Source organism: Numida meleagris, chromosome 5 (assembly GCF_002078875.1).
Source record: "Numida meleagris isolate 19003 breed g44 Domestic line chromosome 5, NumMel1.0, whole genome shotgun sequence".
Taxonomy (NCBI): Eukaryota; Metazoa; Chordata; class Aves; order Galliformes; family Numididae; genus Numida; species Numida meleagris.
Genome location: NC_034413.1, coordinates 28,261,675 through 28,278,039, shown reverse-complemented (window position 1 = coordinate 28,278,039; position 16,365 = coordinate 28,261,675). Strand labels below are relative to the sequence as shown.

General features: G+C 40.9%; 1 protein-coding gene across 3 annotated transcripts in view; it reads left to right on the top strand.

The window, feature by feature from the left end:
- Window positions 476-16,365, top strand: part of CCSER2 (coiled-coil serine rich protein 2) — a 72,606-nt gene continuing 56,716 nt past the window's right edge. For 2 of the 3 annotated variants that reach the window (XM_021397834.1, XM_021397836.1), the window contains exons 1-2: window positions 483-596; window positions 1,065-1,341. The gene's annotated coding sequence lies outside the window, so the exon portion shown is untranslated. Of the gene's footprint in view, window positions 597-1,064; window positions 1,342-16,365 lie in introns of all 3 variants that reach the window. The other variant, XM_021397835.1, reaches the window with a different exon arrangement.

Below are 16,365 nucleotides of genomic sequence, written 5' to 3'. Positions count from 1 at the left end.
GTCGGTGGGACAGGCAGACAGGGCCAGGACACGACACCAGCAGCGCTTCTGTGAGCGTGAGCAAGGAGAAAGGCCTGGCCTCTCTTGGCTGCCAGCATCCCTCCGGGCTCTTCACGTAGCGGGGACACGTGTGAGGTCTCTGCGCCATGAGCACTCTGTATGCCTCCCTCAGAGCCGGGATACCTGCAGGCCTACTTCCCTATGCTCTAACACGCAGCCTGTTATTCTGCCTGGCCAACAGCCTCGTTAGGGCAGCCCGGCCTGCTCAGTCCCCGACGAGGGAGTACAAAGGGCACCGCACGAACACCAGCACACGCACGGCTCCACGCACACAGTCACCTAACGGACCCGGGGCGGGACTCAAGGGTCGGGCGCGTATCGCCCGCCTCGACGTCGGGGTGGGGCGGGGGACGCGGAAGGGAGGCAGCGGGCATGCGCGGTGGGGGCTGAGCGCTCCGGCCCTCCCTCGGCGGGCCGGCCGGCCGGGCGGGGCGGGGCGGTGCGGGGCGGGGTGCTCGGCGGCCGCTACCTGAGCGTGTGGCGAAGCGCGGAACGGCCCGAGGAGGGGACGGCTCCGGCCTGCGCGCGGCACGGCGGTGAGTGCCGCGGTTGTCCCTGGCGCTGCGCAGCGCTGCGGGGCGTCCCTCAGCCGGCGGCAGCGGAGGACGGCCGGAGGGGGCTGCGGCATCACGAGCCCCGCAGGCCGTGCGGCTGGCGGCTGGGGAGGGGAGGGGCCGGTGAGGGCTCTCTCTGCGGGCACAGCCGCACCCTCGGGCGCGCTGCGTGCTAGCGGGGCTCCCGTTCGCCGCCTGCCCTGCCCCAGGTGTGCGGGGGCCGTGGGGCGGCCCGGCGGCAGGCAGGCAGGCCCCGCTCGGCCCGCGCTGTCGGCTTGCAGTCGGGGCGTACCTGCAGGCTGTGAGGAAAGCGCTGCTGAGGGCCCTGCTCGCGCAGATCCCTTTGTAGCGCCGAAAAGCGGCTTTAAGCGAAAAGAACCCTGTGTACGGCTGTTTAAAGACAGCAATTAAAAAAAATGCTGAGATGTTATTTTCTGTGGTGTATTTCAGCTATAATTTGGTTCAGATTTCCCTTGCACCGTCCAGAGCGCGTTACGCGTGTTGCAGCGATTTCTCCGCGGTGACACGGGCTTTGCTTGCATCACGCAGAGCCTGCCGCGGTGGCATCGCGCTGCTGGCTGCACTTTGACACGCCATGAGACCTTGGCAGCCATAGCCCTCGGCTCGCAGGACATCGGCCTGCTCGTCTTCGGCTGGAGAACGCAGAGTGCATGGGAGCTCCGTGCTGTAGTGCTGCGGTGGGATCCGGGCCAGGCGGCGGTTTAAGGTAAGAATGGGAGCTCTGGTATGCCGGTTTGGGGAGTGATTGGTACAGCGTGTAGGGCTGGTGCTTCCTGCTCCTAGCAGGTTTGTTTCTGTTGTACGTGGGCCTCGAGCCTTGATTTGGTGCAGAACAGGAAGTTCTGTTATCACAGTGTTAAAAACAGAGTGAGGCTGCGTCCAAGGTCTCCTTCGTCATGCTTTTATAATGGGGACCACTTGAGGAATTCCCTGAAATTTGAAAAATATTTTTTCTGAAGGGTTTTAGAAATTGGAAATGCTTCATCATGTTGGTGTGACGCAGTAAATATTTAATCTTGCTTAGTGATACTGAATGAGACTGAGAGATAGTTTCTCAAGTATTTAATGGCTTGCATACCCCTAAATTGTATGGGCCAATTTGGAATTTAATACTTCCCAGCTGAAGAGGTGTCACCAAGCAGATGTTAACCTAGCATCTATGTCAACATACAACTTGCAGCAGTTAAAATGTAAGTTTAATCTTTCCTTACAGCCAACACCTTTCAGTATAGTAATCTCGATGTTTGGGCTCCAAAAATGGCTAAGTAGTATCTTTAATCATAAGACATATTTGGGGTTTAGTCATAAGAAATATTTGGGGTTTAGGAGATTTCTGCAGTTACTTCTTGTTCATTATGACACCTTGTGTTTCTGAATTTAATTATTAATATGTATGACTATATAAAAACATGAATAGTAATGACCACAATTAACATAATGATCTCAATTAACGTAGTGTTATACTAATAAGTAATCCTGTTTAATGGAACTGCTCGTGTAAAAGCTTTCTAGGGTAAAACCTATTAGTTTTGGACCTGATCATCCTTTAAGATGGATTGGTTATTTGGAATAAACCAGACGCAAAGAAGAGTTGGCACAGGCTTTCTTGATATAAAGCCATCGTGCTTTCAGTCTTCAAATGAACATTGCTTGTCTGCAGTTGTTAGAAGTCTGTGGAAATGGAGGGGACAAGAGGGAGTGAAAGGTTACAGTTTTGGTCGTGTTGTTTCATTTTTGCCACTGTTGGGAAGTGTAAAGAGCAGTGCCATCGCCTTAGTTAGAAGCTTTCTAGCAGGATTAAATTCTTTGCCAACAAGGATACTAACAAGATGAAAATACTAATGGTGGTTTTGATAATTAGGTTTAAAATCCTGTATTGTGATTCACTTGAAGCAATAAGAAGGCTTATGTAAATTTCTGTATAGCTGAATGCGTGTATGTTAAAATAAAATCAGAACACCGTTATAGTAATTATTCCAAAGGTGAAGTTGAGCTAGTCAGTGTAGGTCTCTGTATTTTTTCCTACCTCTGGGACACATATTGAAGCTCACTTCTGAACTTCTGTCAAGTTAGATGCATTTTTGAGGCTGTTCTAAGCATCCCGTACCATTTTTAGTCTAAAGTAGCTTGATTGCCAGAGATGTAGAGATCTGGATTTTACTTGCTAGCTACTGTCCCTCTGTTCTAAAGGGGTGAAGAATTCAGCTGGAACGCTTCTGTTGGTAGTGTTGTATAGTGAGACAAGAAAGGCTCCTGGGGCTGGGGGGTGTTTTTCACTGGTCATGTGAGGAACTGGTGACACAAGTTCTCAGTGAAATGCCTTTTTCACAATAAAGATTGTTGGGATTTTCATGAGCACTTAGTCCATGTTGATTTGAGGTAGTGTTCTGCGGAGTGCATTTTAATGGCTTTGATTGAAGAGGAAGCATGGTTAATGTTGGCAACGTTTGCTCTGCTTGGAGTTCCTTAGTTTTTTAGCCAGAGGAAAACTGCTGATAAGATTTTACTTTATGTGGTGGTTGAACAAGCTTGGGGTCTGGAAGAACCCTTAAATTGCAAACAATTTCTGAATTGCAAAAGAACTCCTATGTTTTAAGCTTCCTTAGCCCAGATGGCTTGTGACACACTCAGCAGAACTTAAGCTGAACATCATGGGAGAATGTCCTGAATATCCTGGGTTCTCTTGGTTCGAAAATACCATATATGCTTTGGGCTCTACATAGATACAAAGTTTCTCAATAGACAATGGATTTGTGTGATACTCAGTTACAGTTTGTGAATCATATTAAAGATAGAAATACATATTAAAAAAACCTGACTTCATATAGTAATACTGTTACATAGGCTTGTTAATCAATTGATTTTTGATGAGTTGGTGGAAGCTCTTGCTTCCAGCTAATGTGCATCTCACTGAGGCAAACCTGCATATGTTTAAGCTTGGGAGGCCAAAGATGCTGTTGTTAGTAGCAGGAGACTTGAGGAAAGGAGCAGAATCTTTCATCCTGCATACCTTTGTCCATCAGGAAACAGTTGATATTAAAAAAAAAAAAGAAAAAGAAAAAGCACAAAACAGAATGCCTCAGTCTTCATATAAATCTTGCAGTTGTGAATGTGCTCTGACATAGTTTTGTATAAAAATAGCACTTTACCATGGATAAATTGAGAAGCTGAGTAAACGAAACTAATCATATGTCCCCGTGCCCTATAAATTCAAGTAAAACGTGAGTACAAATGACCATCTCTGTGTAAGTTAGTAAGCTGATATGGGAGAAACTGATGCTGTGGACAAGCTGTCGCTATTCGTGTTCAGTTATTTGTGTTCCATGTGTCTACTTTGTTCAGTTTGTTAGAGAAACAGTTTTACTTTTCAGTTCTGATTGTGTGAAAGTATAACAAGTGTCTGCAACTTCTGTGTGTTTAAAAGCTGACCTTGATGGGTACGTTCAAATCTGTGTATTGGAAAATCAGTGAGAAAATGTTAAAATACTTATGGAAGGCTGTTAGTCTGCGGTTGCAAACGTTTTCTTTTTTTTAATTCTTTGGTAGACTTGCTAAGTTGTTTGTTCTGAAATATTTTTCAGAGTTACGTTCTGAGATGGGGAACTGATTTGTAGCAATCAAATCATAGACAGAAGCTCTAACTACTCAGCACTAATGAAATGAAATTCCAGTGGTGCTTTAAAAATGACTGTGGTTTAGAAATAAGCAAGTTAAGTTTCAACTGAAAGCTGTGATATGCTGGTATATGGCTGCAGTATTTTTGATTAAGGATGGATTTTGAAGTCAGTTAAACTTGATATCCGAGAATACAAGCAATCTAGTATCTTCTTGAAAGCACATGAAACAAATTGATCCTCTTAACTGGTTTGTTTGGTAATAATGAGGGCAGAAATCAGTGGCCAGTCCTTGCAATGTAGGGCATTTACAACAGTGTTGAACTGGAGTGTGTATGAGGACTCCTGTAGTCCCAAATAACCTGGGTAACAGTCAATGTAGTCGTAGTCCCCATTGCGCAACCTGTGTGTTAATATATTTAAATCTTCAGGGAAAGTATGTTGATTAGAGAAGTGTAAAACAGATGGTTTGAGGAGGTCTGATGACCTTTTAGGACTTCCAGCCTTGGAAGAGAGACCACTTCACATAGAGACACAAAAATCAAATCTATTCCAGGAAGGATAAATATGACTCCAGCTGTTTGCAGTATCCTTCTATACAAGAAGTGAGCTCTGTCAAATTAATCTTTCTAAGAGTTAGCAGCAGTGCTCTGGAACTCTTAAGGAAATCATGGGCAGAAAAAGGTTGGAGGCTCAAGGGCAGGCTGGACAGGATAGCAGAGTAGAGTTCTGTGGGGAGTTCCAAACCGAAATATATCAAATTCAAGAAATCCTATGAACTGAAAACAGTTGAAGTCATATTATATGCTTGCCCTGCTTATCTTCTTCCTGATGCATTGTTTTAAGACTAACACAGGAGACGGTATTTTTTTATTCATTGTCTTTAAAATAAGTTTAACTGCTGGAACTGGATGGATGAGCTAGAGAATTGAATCCAGACATCTGAATTGCTAGGATCCGAACCCAGAGAAATACAGGGATTTGTTTGCTGTTTCAAGCTTTTGCAGAGTGTGCTTTCTTTCATGAGAGAAGTTTTAAAGATTTGCTCTGTTGTTCCCTTTTCTAGTGCTGTTTTTAATCCAGCAGTGTTCTGTTTGAGAATATATATGTATATTGCTAAAAATCTGTAGCCATAGTTGGACACTTTCTTTTGTCAAGGCCACGATCTTCTGACAAAAACTAAATTAGTTTAAAATAGCATTGGCAGTTTGTACAAAAGGAGTTCCTTGAATTTTCTTCTATCTATCCGCCTACTATTTCACCATGTACAGTTTTGTTCACTTTTCATCCCTGAGCCTCCTCAGGCTTATCTCAGTACCAGTAAGTCTATAACCTGCATGCAGTCTCCAGTATCTATAAATGTCATTCAGCTTAACCTCTAGCAAGCGGGTACCAATAAGGAGAATGAGCATCCATGAGTTGGGAGGAGGGAAAACTTGTGTTGATGGTATGTAGAGCTTAGGTGGAGATTGAAGCTGGTGGGAATTGCTGACCTTAAGATACCGATGTAGATGAAGTGCTCAAATATGGTTCATGCCAGTAGCAGTGCTTCAATCATTATCGTATAGTCAATTAAAAATATATTAAACAGTAAGAGTTTGTACAATCAAATAGGGTTTTTGCTTAAGGCAATTCAGTGTTCTTAATTGGCGTAGTTGCATCAGACAAATGAGTGAACTAGAGGAGGAGGATGGGCAAGGTGAGGGTCTGAAAAGGGCTATTTCTATTTATAATCAGTTACAGTCAAAGTTTTTTACCTGGTGACCGGCTTGCCCATTCTTAGCAGCAAGAAAATCCTTCTCTGGTAGCATTACTAAATAAGTAGCAGAGAACTTCAACTTGAAACAGATTCTTCAGTTTGGTACTGAAGCAGGGGTGAAAAAAATCTGTCTGAGCGGAGGTGGAGGGAAGAGAGGATGTGTTTGAATTGTTGGGTGACAGCATAGTTCAGAGGCAGAAGTGATGCTGTTCTTCATGAGTGTAGCATTTTGCTCAATTTAACATGCTTATTCATTAATATACATGCTTAGGACTTCACTTTTAAAGTAACGTATTCTAGTGAATGTGGTCTTGGTTTGTCTTTAAGTGAAGTAGTTGCTTGGCAAGAGCAGTTAAATCCAATGTGTTTGTGGAATGACATTGCTTCTGTGTCTGAACTCAGAGACAGAGTAATCATTTCAGAAAAACTGAAATGACCGACGTGAAATGCTGTTTCTGAGGGAATTATACCATCTGCAAATGCAGTCATTTGTTCCTGGAGTCAATTATTTGATGTTGAAAAAATCACCAAGTCTGTGAGGAGGCTTGAGATCTGCTGTTTCGCTTCTAGAACGCTCGTATTCTAGACTGTGGGCTTTGTTTGGGATTATTCAGTCAATCTTAACTACAGAATAGAACTTAATTATCACTGATTATGTCATAAAGGCTAATAGCTTAAATCTTTTTTGAAACGCGGTTACATCTTTCATTCCCACCCCCTCACCTTATAATTACCTTCCAGGATAGAAGTCTTGCCACATACGAAGAAGTGTTAAGGCAGCATAAAAGAGTGACTTAGAGATGTGTTTTAAGGTCCCAGCACTAGTGGGAGTGGTGCTTGCATAATAGGATGGCCTAACTTTTCTTTGTAGCAGTAGGTCTTTGTCTTTAGGTTGCAGGGCATTATAGCTGTATGGCAGACAGATGGTGCATATCTCTTCCTAGTTTGCTTTTCTCCTTTCTGTTTATTGTCCTTGCAAATTTGGTAACAATTGGAACTGAATAATGTCATCAACGAATTGAAACAAATAAAGACCCCTTGTATCTGCACATCAGCAAGGATTTTGAAAACAATACATGTTTTGGAATGTAAGTGCCATAAGCTGCCCTGCTTAAGAAGCGTTGTCTACTTGACTCACTCACCCGGGCTGAGCCTGTTGTGGAGGTTCTGTCCATGAAGTCTATTTCTTGGTAGGTAACAAACTAAGTAATCAACATATTTTAATTCCTTCTAGCACGAGTGGTTTTTTTCATTGGAGTTAGGTATATCAATCATGATTAGGTCAGTTGCTTCTGATTTATTACGGTGTATCCTCTCCTCCTTTTATAATGCTGTGGAATCTGCTCTTGGTGTCAACACACATAATGTAGCCTGTTTATCAACTCTGCCTTGTGTTGTCTGGATCTCTGGGAGTTGTAGAGAGGGGTAAGGTTTCCCCTGAGCCTCCTCTTCTCCAGTTCTGTCGGGTGCTCCTTGTAAGACCGGAGTTGACGTTGCTAGTTCAAATGTAACAGCATATGATGCTGCTGCCTTATGATGAATGTTAGAAAGAGTGCACAAACTCAATGAAAACGTTGAGTCTGTCAGTGTCTAAGCCATTTGTAGTTCCTGCTGAAGGAGCTGGTAAGAATTTTGGCAAAACAGGTTATCTTGCAACTATGTTTCACCGCTGCTGTGAGCAGAAGAGTAGAACTGAGGAAGCAGGGAAAATGATTTCTCCATGAAGACGCATCAGGTAGCTAGCAGCTTCAGAGGAGTGATGCGCCTCTGCTGCACTTCATTCTGGTTGCTCACTGACTCCTGCCCCTGAGAGCAGGCTGCCAGCCACTAATGTGGGAAACAGCAAGTTTCATTGGATTTCACTTCTCAGTTATGAATGAACTATAGTAACTTGGTTTCTTCCATTTAAAAAGAAGATTAAAGTGGAGTCTAAGTGAGATGTGTTGATTTTGGATCTATTTCTTCTATTCTCAGTCAGACCCTGAAATCCTTTTGGGAGTAAAGCATTCTCCTCTCTCCCCAGTATCACCTTCCATATTTTTTTTGTCCTGAAGCTGCTCCCTTGCTACAGCTGGCTAAACTTCTAGATCCTCGCTGCCCTCTACCTCAATAGTCATTGTTGTGAGACTGCTGAAGATCAGCACAGACTTACCTATTTGAGAAACCCTAGCAAAGATCTTCCTTTTAATTGAAACTTGCTTTTCTTTCTAATGAAGTTTTAAAGGTTATGTGATAATGCAAATCCCAGTTTGGGGTTTTTTTATTACTATCTCTTGTTAAGGTTTTGTATAAAATTTTGTTTTTGAAAATGTATATTTTCTATTTCACTATTATGCAATGCAGAGGCGGGCAAAATATTACAAAGCAGTAATTTCTGGGCTGATACCAGTTAGCATCCCTCCTTCTTCCTCTTCCCTTGAGGTGCCTGACATTCAGTGTCAGTAGCATTAATGACAAAGTGAATTGTGAGTGTGGCTCTGAGGGATATGAATGGAGTTTTTTTGATTCTGTAAGTGTTCTAGTAGCTTTCTTCTACAAAAGAGGAGCGGCTTTTTTTCTGTTTCCTTTACTTTGGTAAGATCTTATGTCCTCTAGCTATACTAAATGTTAAGAAACAGTATTCTAAGTAACAATAATGCTTATTTCTGAAGACTGCAAGGAATGTAGTCTTTAGAAATATCCCTCTGCTATATTGATTGGTGATATTGTTTAATGTTAGGAAGAAAAGAAACAGTCTCTTTTGATGCCTTGTTCTCTTTTAATCTCTGTACATTATCATCCTCTGTTTATATCTCTTGAACTAGTGTATTCTGACCAACTCTAATTGAAATTCAGCGCAACAGTAGCTTGGGTAACTGATGTGGTGTTTTCCAGAATGAACTTTCCATGTGGCTGGAACATCAGTGTACCCGAGGGTGATGGAGGAACAATAAAAAAGGACTTAGTTCTAAGCTCCCTGAAGTCTGGGAAAGGAGTCATACAACCTTGAACACATGAGAAGCAGAACAGCATTAAATGTCTTGGAATTTCTTACCATGCTTTAATCACTGTACTCTCAAAGAACCAGCTGTCAGGAGCACTGGTATGAATCGCCATGCAGCTTGGGCATTGTAAAGGGAGATGCCAAAAATTCATGGATATCTTTGTGAAACATTGGTATTTGATTCAAGAGTAGAGGTGCTTCAGGCTGAAGATGGGGAGAAAAGAAGGCTTGGAGGATGTTACTACAGTGTAGGTAAACCTTATTTCATCTTGAAATTTGCAGAAGAGGGCTTTTTCAACAAAACTGAAGCTGATCTGCAGGGTAAATAACACTAAAGAACATGCAAGGCCTAATAAATACTCGGAAGTTCAATCTCTCTGCCATCAAGACTTTTAATTGTATTCTCTTTCAATTCATACAGCATGAATGATTTTCTTAGGATTCATCATTTCTTTAATTCCTCAGACAATTTAGGTCTTATCCTGCTCAGAGCAGGTGTTTGGTAGCCAGATCTTCTGCTAGTTTCGCTCTGTTAAGCTCTCATGAGTTCCCTCAAACCTGGAAACAGACTATTGGCCATCCTGCAATGTTCCAAAGTAGTTCCTAAAGAAGCTTATTTCTTCCTATTGCAAGAGCCTCCCTGTTCTTTCCCTCATGTCATTCAACACCTCTCTACTTTGATAAAGCAATTCATACATAGTACATCTTTTTAATGCTATTTTTAAGTAAAACGGACCTTAAGTTATACTTTTAACCCAGAAACTAAAGCATCGCTAAACATCTGTGGTCAGAAGATCTGCATTCTTTGTGTGTCCTGAATATAAGCATGTATGTGTCGATAGAAAAGTTGATGTATTAAAAGTACACAGAAGTTGTTTCCATAAGCCATGCACAATGTATGCAGTTGAAATATACTTAAATTCACAAAAAATGTGATATATCTGGATACAGCAAATAATTAAAGTAAAATACCATCTTTTTCAGATAGACAATTATTTTTTTGGTGCAGAGGGCATCATAGTTATAGTGAAAACCACTGAGATGTTAGGAGCAGGTATCTTGAAAGCTTTTCACAGCATTTTGAATATCTGGTCTTGTGTGCCTGTTTTCAGCAGGACTACCTGCTTTTATAAATGTGGTGCAGAAAACAGGATGGAATTGTTTAAGGTGGTAGGTTCTGCCTGCCTCAAGACATCCATTCATTGCCTGCAATCTGCCCTTCAGTTCTTAAAGGTATATTTCACTCATTTTCCATGCTGCTTGGGCATGAGTTAACAGCTTTTTTTGTTGTCGTTTTTTTTTTCTTCTCAGCTCTAGTATAGTGGTGTAGCTGAGAGTTTTTTCACTGGAGGAGGAGATAACTTAAGTTTCCATGGGAGAAATATCTTCACCTTTCTATTCTATATTGTTCTCGTGGGTAGAAATGTGCTTTTCTTTTCCAAGAGAAAGAATGAAGGTCCCTGGAAGTTATCTTGCCGAGTTCTTGGTGCTAGAAATATAGATCGATTTGGATAAACTGTTGTTTCAGGTCACCTGTCACTGAGCCAAGCAAGTGAATTAGGTAGTCTCTTAATTCTTAGGCTTTCTTGAGAAGGGAAGTAATAGGAGTGTAGGGTCTGGCTTGGCAAACGTAGTTACTAAACTTTTGACTTCCATAACATCCAAATGATGGTGGTAGAAATGTGAATAATGGTGCTGAGCTTCATAGTTGTTGTTCTGTCAGTCTTCCCAAACCAAGTATCAAGCAAAAACTGACTGATTAGTAATTGGCGTTTACCATATGTGAGTGCTGTTGAACATAATGTTTCCGGATGAGTAAGGAAGCTTGTGTACTGTTGCAGCTGTCAGCTTCTTGTAGGCTACAGGCAAGTATTGTTTCTGTTATCTGAAAGTAATGAGGAGATGCTGAGGAGGGTTTGCACACGCTGTTTCATCCTGCAGCCGCTTATTCCACACTGCTATGACAGTAAGAGGGAGTTTGGTCCTACAAAGAACTGTTTGGAACTTCAGACCACTGTTAGCTCTCTGGTGTGGGTTATAAGGACAGTAATATTCCTAAGTTGTCAAAGATGAACATGTGTGTAGATAGCTCTGGAAGTAATGCCTCCTAATTATTTCCATGGAAATGACAACAGATACAAAGAGCACAATAACACTATTTGATGGAGCAAATTCTCAGCTACAAAACACTATTTTTCAACATGGTCGCTGCCATTTGCTGTGCATTTTCACCAGTGATGAACAAGAGCCTGCATGCCACACTCACCAGTGGAGGTGACCCACTATTGCTACTGCTGAAACGCACCAGCCACCACCTTGCTGTGCTCACATCTGCTGCTTGGTCTCCATAAATGTTCAGCAAGTGTCAATGAATGTTACTGGGTGCCGTTTTTACTGCGTAGTGGAATTCAGTGACACACCTGTGCTTCATTGACACTTCCATGTCAGACACCATTTGTCGGACCACCCCTCTGCTGCCATCTGTCACACGGCAATACCATGTAGTGGAATGCTGATGGGAAGGTTCAACCTCTACTGCCATTTCACCAACATCTGCCTCTGTCGTGGGCTAACATGATAAAATAGGAGATATTACCTTCAGAGCAGCCCTTATATAAACTTTTGTTTGCCTTTTTTTTTTCTGTAAAAGTAATTCTACAACAAGGGTGCAGTCTCAGATGCAAAATCAAACTTTGCAGAGATGATGATATATAGGAAATTCTTCTTTATGCTCTTGAAACAGACCATGGGTGCTGTGTTTGCTAGTTGAAGCTCATGTCAGAGGATCTTGTCTTAAGTAAAATAATACTATATGGAAAGTGCCAAGGAAGGTAAAAAATGAATATCCTTTCTTATCACCGTCATCTTGAATATCATTGAAAATAGGGATATAGCACCTTTTCTGTTAGCTCAGAGGGTTTGTAGATCTTAATTCCTTTTCCCTGGATTATTATATATGACTAGGCTCTTTATAATTAGTTTAACTCTCGATTAGTCTCGTGTGAACTAGATAAAGCATTTCCCAGGGCAAAATGAGTAAGGCTTGCTTGTTCAAATGTTTGTTTAAAAAAAATCTGTAGATTGCTCAAATCTAAAAACGTGTTTAGTTTTTTAAGATATAAAGGAATACTGTGCAGATCATAATGAACCTGAGTTTTGTGGAATACAGAAATCCAGCTGTAACTTGCAGGTACTGTGCTTCTTGTTAATGAAATCTTTAGTAGTGAATGTATGTTGAAATGGAGGAAATTTGAGAGAACTTGAAGAAAACTTCCAGATTTTGGGGCAAAATAACATCTGCCAGACTGTGCTGTTAAGTTTTTTTGATGGCATTTGTACTTCAACCGAACAAATGTGACCAAGAATTGAAAATGTAACAGTAGTTACAGCTCTGTAGATAATAAAACACAGGCACGTGTTTGTTGCAGGCAGTATTTAATTTAATTATCTGAGGTGTTTTAGGCAATTGGTACAGTTTTCTTGAAGATAGTATTTTCTCCTTCCCTAATTAAGGATAAATGAATAACACCCTTCCAAGAGAACTGAACAGTGTTCGAGTTTAATTTGCAGCAGTTGTTGGAGGATTAAATTAATCTCATTAAATGGCCTCATTTAAATTTTGTGGTCACCTGAGAGATGGTAGACCGATGTCAAAAGGGATTTATCCATATAGCACGAAAGCAGCTTTCTAGCTCAACTTTTTGATTTTGAAGATTTCTTTACAAGAGTTAAGCTCTTTTTGTTAGAGTTTGGATATCTTTTGATAGCTCTGTGTTATGCTGCTTACTGTAAATGAATGCTTCATAACGTGAAGGGTAATGTTGTGCAAAGGGTTATTATTATTTTAAATAATTATAGTGTACTTTATTGACATCATATACATGGCATAAAGTGCCTTGGAGGTTGACATTTGATATTCAGACACAATTTCATTTTGATAAGGTATATAGGTACACTGTAGGCAGATTTCTCTTTTTATAGGTACAGGCACATGAACGAGATGCTCTAAGTGCCTTTTCTTACCAGCAAATGGTGATCATTGTGTTAAGATTAGGCACCTAAATTCGCATACATCCACTTACATGAGGTTTGTGAGGTTAATGCAGGCTGTGGAGTGCTCAGTGTTTGTGGAGATCTAGCATCTAGGTGCCTTCACTGTGGATTTAGGAGTTCAAATGGAGTCTCCAGTCTGAACTGCAAGCTGAGGCAGAGGGGCTCCTGGCTAGATTTATCAATCTTGTTGTGGTTTGGAGAGAATATAGATGCCCTTTGGGGACAGAGATCTTTTTCAGCCCAGAAATGGAATTTGTGCTTGGCAATTTTAATTCCAAAATTGCAATTCTTATTTCCTTGTGTTTGTAAATCACTATGTAAGATGTTCTTAAAAAAATAATAATAATTTAAAATCTGTCTGGGGTGATTTCTGCAGAGATCTAAATGGAAGTGAATGTACCTGTTTGTTCTACCCATGTCATTGCTGTGCTAAAAGGGGATGTTAATGTATTCCTGTCAATAAAAATACTTGCAAGCACATGGCAGAAACTTTACAAAAAGTAGGGAGACCTTGTACTGCTTGCTGCCTTAGTCATACAGCTTGCAAACAAGCTGAGCAATGCAACGTACATAAACTCATCATATCTTTTCTAAAAAAAAAAGAAACAATTTGATGTTCTGACTTTAGATAATTATTGTCTAAATAGAATTTTCAGCTGCAGTGAACTGTGATTTAGTTTACTACATTTAGTTACTACATTTAGTTACTACAGTTCAACTAAAGAGTGGTGATGTGCTTGTGAATGACTGTCCATATATTTTCTTTGAATGTATGAAAAACTGAAGCTGATTAGGGGATGTTCTAAGGTACAATCTGCAAAGTGACTCTCACACCATCTACTACAGTTGCATAGTATAGCAGAATTTTTTGGGGAGCTACATGCTGTGTTGAGCACATCTAGAAATATATGGTGCTCTTACTAGCTCTTAAATTTGTTATGAGGTGCTTATGTTCAGTGTAAAATAAAACTATTGCTAAGAATGAGTCTTGTATGCTTGTGTACAACTCAGTGTGTTCAACTTCAGTGTGCAAGAATTCACTTGATGTTTCAAAACTGGGGATTTGTGTTTCTAAGTGGATGTACACTGCCTGTTGCAGGATGTGGATTCTGATATTTTCATTACATTAGGAGCCTTTAGAAAGCCATGTTTCTGAGTACGTTTCTATTAATATCTTTCTAGTTAGACCTACTTTCAGAAGCACAGCTCTGCGGCATCCTATTCATTTACAGAATCCTGGGGGTGCTTCAGTTTGCATGATTTTAATGCCACTTTGATTTTATCTGACATGTTTCTTAGTGAGGTCTTGCAGCTTGGGGAGTGAGTCACTTTGAGGTAATGCTTGCTGTGGTTAAAGAGGGTACTTCCTGTCCCTCAAGTAAGTATGATAGTACTTACTCTGTGTTGTTTATCAGCAAGTTTGCTGTGGTTTAAAAACTTCTTCGGTGTTTTTCAGTCCTACTAGCTGTCTGTGAAAAGTCAAACACAGATAATAGTTTCGGGGAATAACACAAGAACTAACAAAATTTTGTCTTGGCAACCTTGTAAGACCAGTGGGTGGAACTGATCGGTAAATAAAATCCGGATAGCAAAAGCAACGTATTCTTTCACAGCTGTCTTCTACAACAGAAACCTCATCTTGCTAATACAGTATTTAACACAAGAGTAAACTTTGTGTTAATATGTAGCATTGAAACTTGGAGACTTAGCCTGTCCTTACTGTCTACATTGCAAGGCTTTAATAATAACAATACTAATACTAGCACTTAGGCAAATCTTCATATTGTATTGCTGTGCAAAAGGTTGATACAGATATAGTTATCTGCACAGATATTAAGATGAATATGTGTGGAAGTGTATTAAAGCAAGATGGAAGTTCTCAAGCCAAGAATTGTTGAGGCCAAGACACAGCTTTCTAAAATAAAAGCACGGTATAAAATAGACCACAATGACATTGTCCTAACGCGCATTTTTTGGTGAAGAGGGTTGTGGAATGTTTCATAGAATCATGGAATCACCAAGGTTGGAAAAGATCTACAAGATCATCCAGTCCAACCATCACGGATAGTTCCCACTAAACCATGTCCCTCAACACAACATCTAAACGTTCCATGAACACCTTCAGGGTTAGTGACTCCACCACCTCCCTGGGCAGCCAATTCCAGCGAGTGTGTCCACTCTTTTGGAGAAGTAGTATTTCCCAGGGGCTAGGGAGGAAGAGTCACAGATAAAAGGAAAGAAATAAATGCTATAAATGTCTTTTATCTCAGAATTTGGAGGTAGGTTTGTGTGTTCATGCATCTCTGCACAGAACTCAACTTTTAAATTCATTAATGCCAAGAAACATTTAGTCATTGTTAAGAAATGTATTAACTTGGATACTGAATGCAGTTGCTCTCCTGTACCTCAGATGTTGTCTGGGAACAAGAAGGCAACCAAAGTTGACAACAGTTTTCATATGAAGATGAAAAGTGCCTAGGGATCTTCATCCTGAGTGGGAATATGGAAAAAGAAAATTCAGGGGTGAAGATGAATGATTAGTGGTGGTTTTTTTTTTTTTTTTAATCTTGTAACATAGAAATTGGGGAAATGAAATGATCAGCCACTGAATTATCAGCAAATGACAGCAAAGATATGTATCACACAGAATGAATTTCTGGAACTCTCAGACTATTTATATAGTACTGGGAGTATAATTGTGTCCAAAGAATTTTGACAAAATTAGTGAAGAGAGAGAAGTCGCTGTTAGAGAGAGGGCTATGAGTGCAGGTTCATGGCTGGGTATTCCAGACATAAACAGAATCTGGGAGAATGTACTGGGGAAGGGTCTCTGTGGGAATTGGGGGAAACATACTTGCAGTGAACACCTGCTAGAAGGCATCTTTTGCTTTGACGTTATGCTCAGGTGACAGGGATAACAACTTTTCCGGTTTTTACTGATGGTGCAGGGTGTAAGTAGCTTTCTTCAGTAGTAACATTTTTCTTCAGAAGGTGATATTCCGGCCTATGTTCCTGTGGTCAGTGCATTTGTTACTTTTACACCAACTGTGGTTCCTATGGGCTGTACTGCTCTGCTGGCAGAAATCTGAACCACTTTGTTACTCTTTTGCTAAAATGTTAAAACAACTCCTACTGTAACTGTTTACTCAAATCTTCTACCTGAAATGGAGAGCTAGGGTAATCCCTCTGGTAGCAAACAACTTGGAATTCATTTTTTCAGAAGCCTTTTAATCATGTTTCTTCTAACGCTATTTTTATTTGTTCATACTTGAGGATGTGTGACATCTGTCAGAATTTCTTTTCCTGTCAATGCTGTGACTA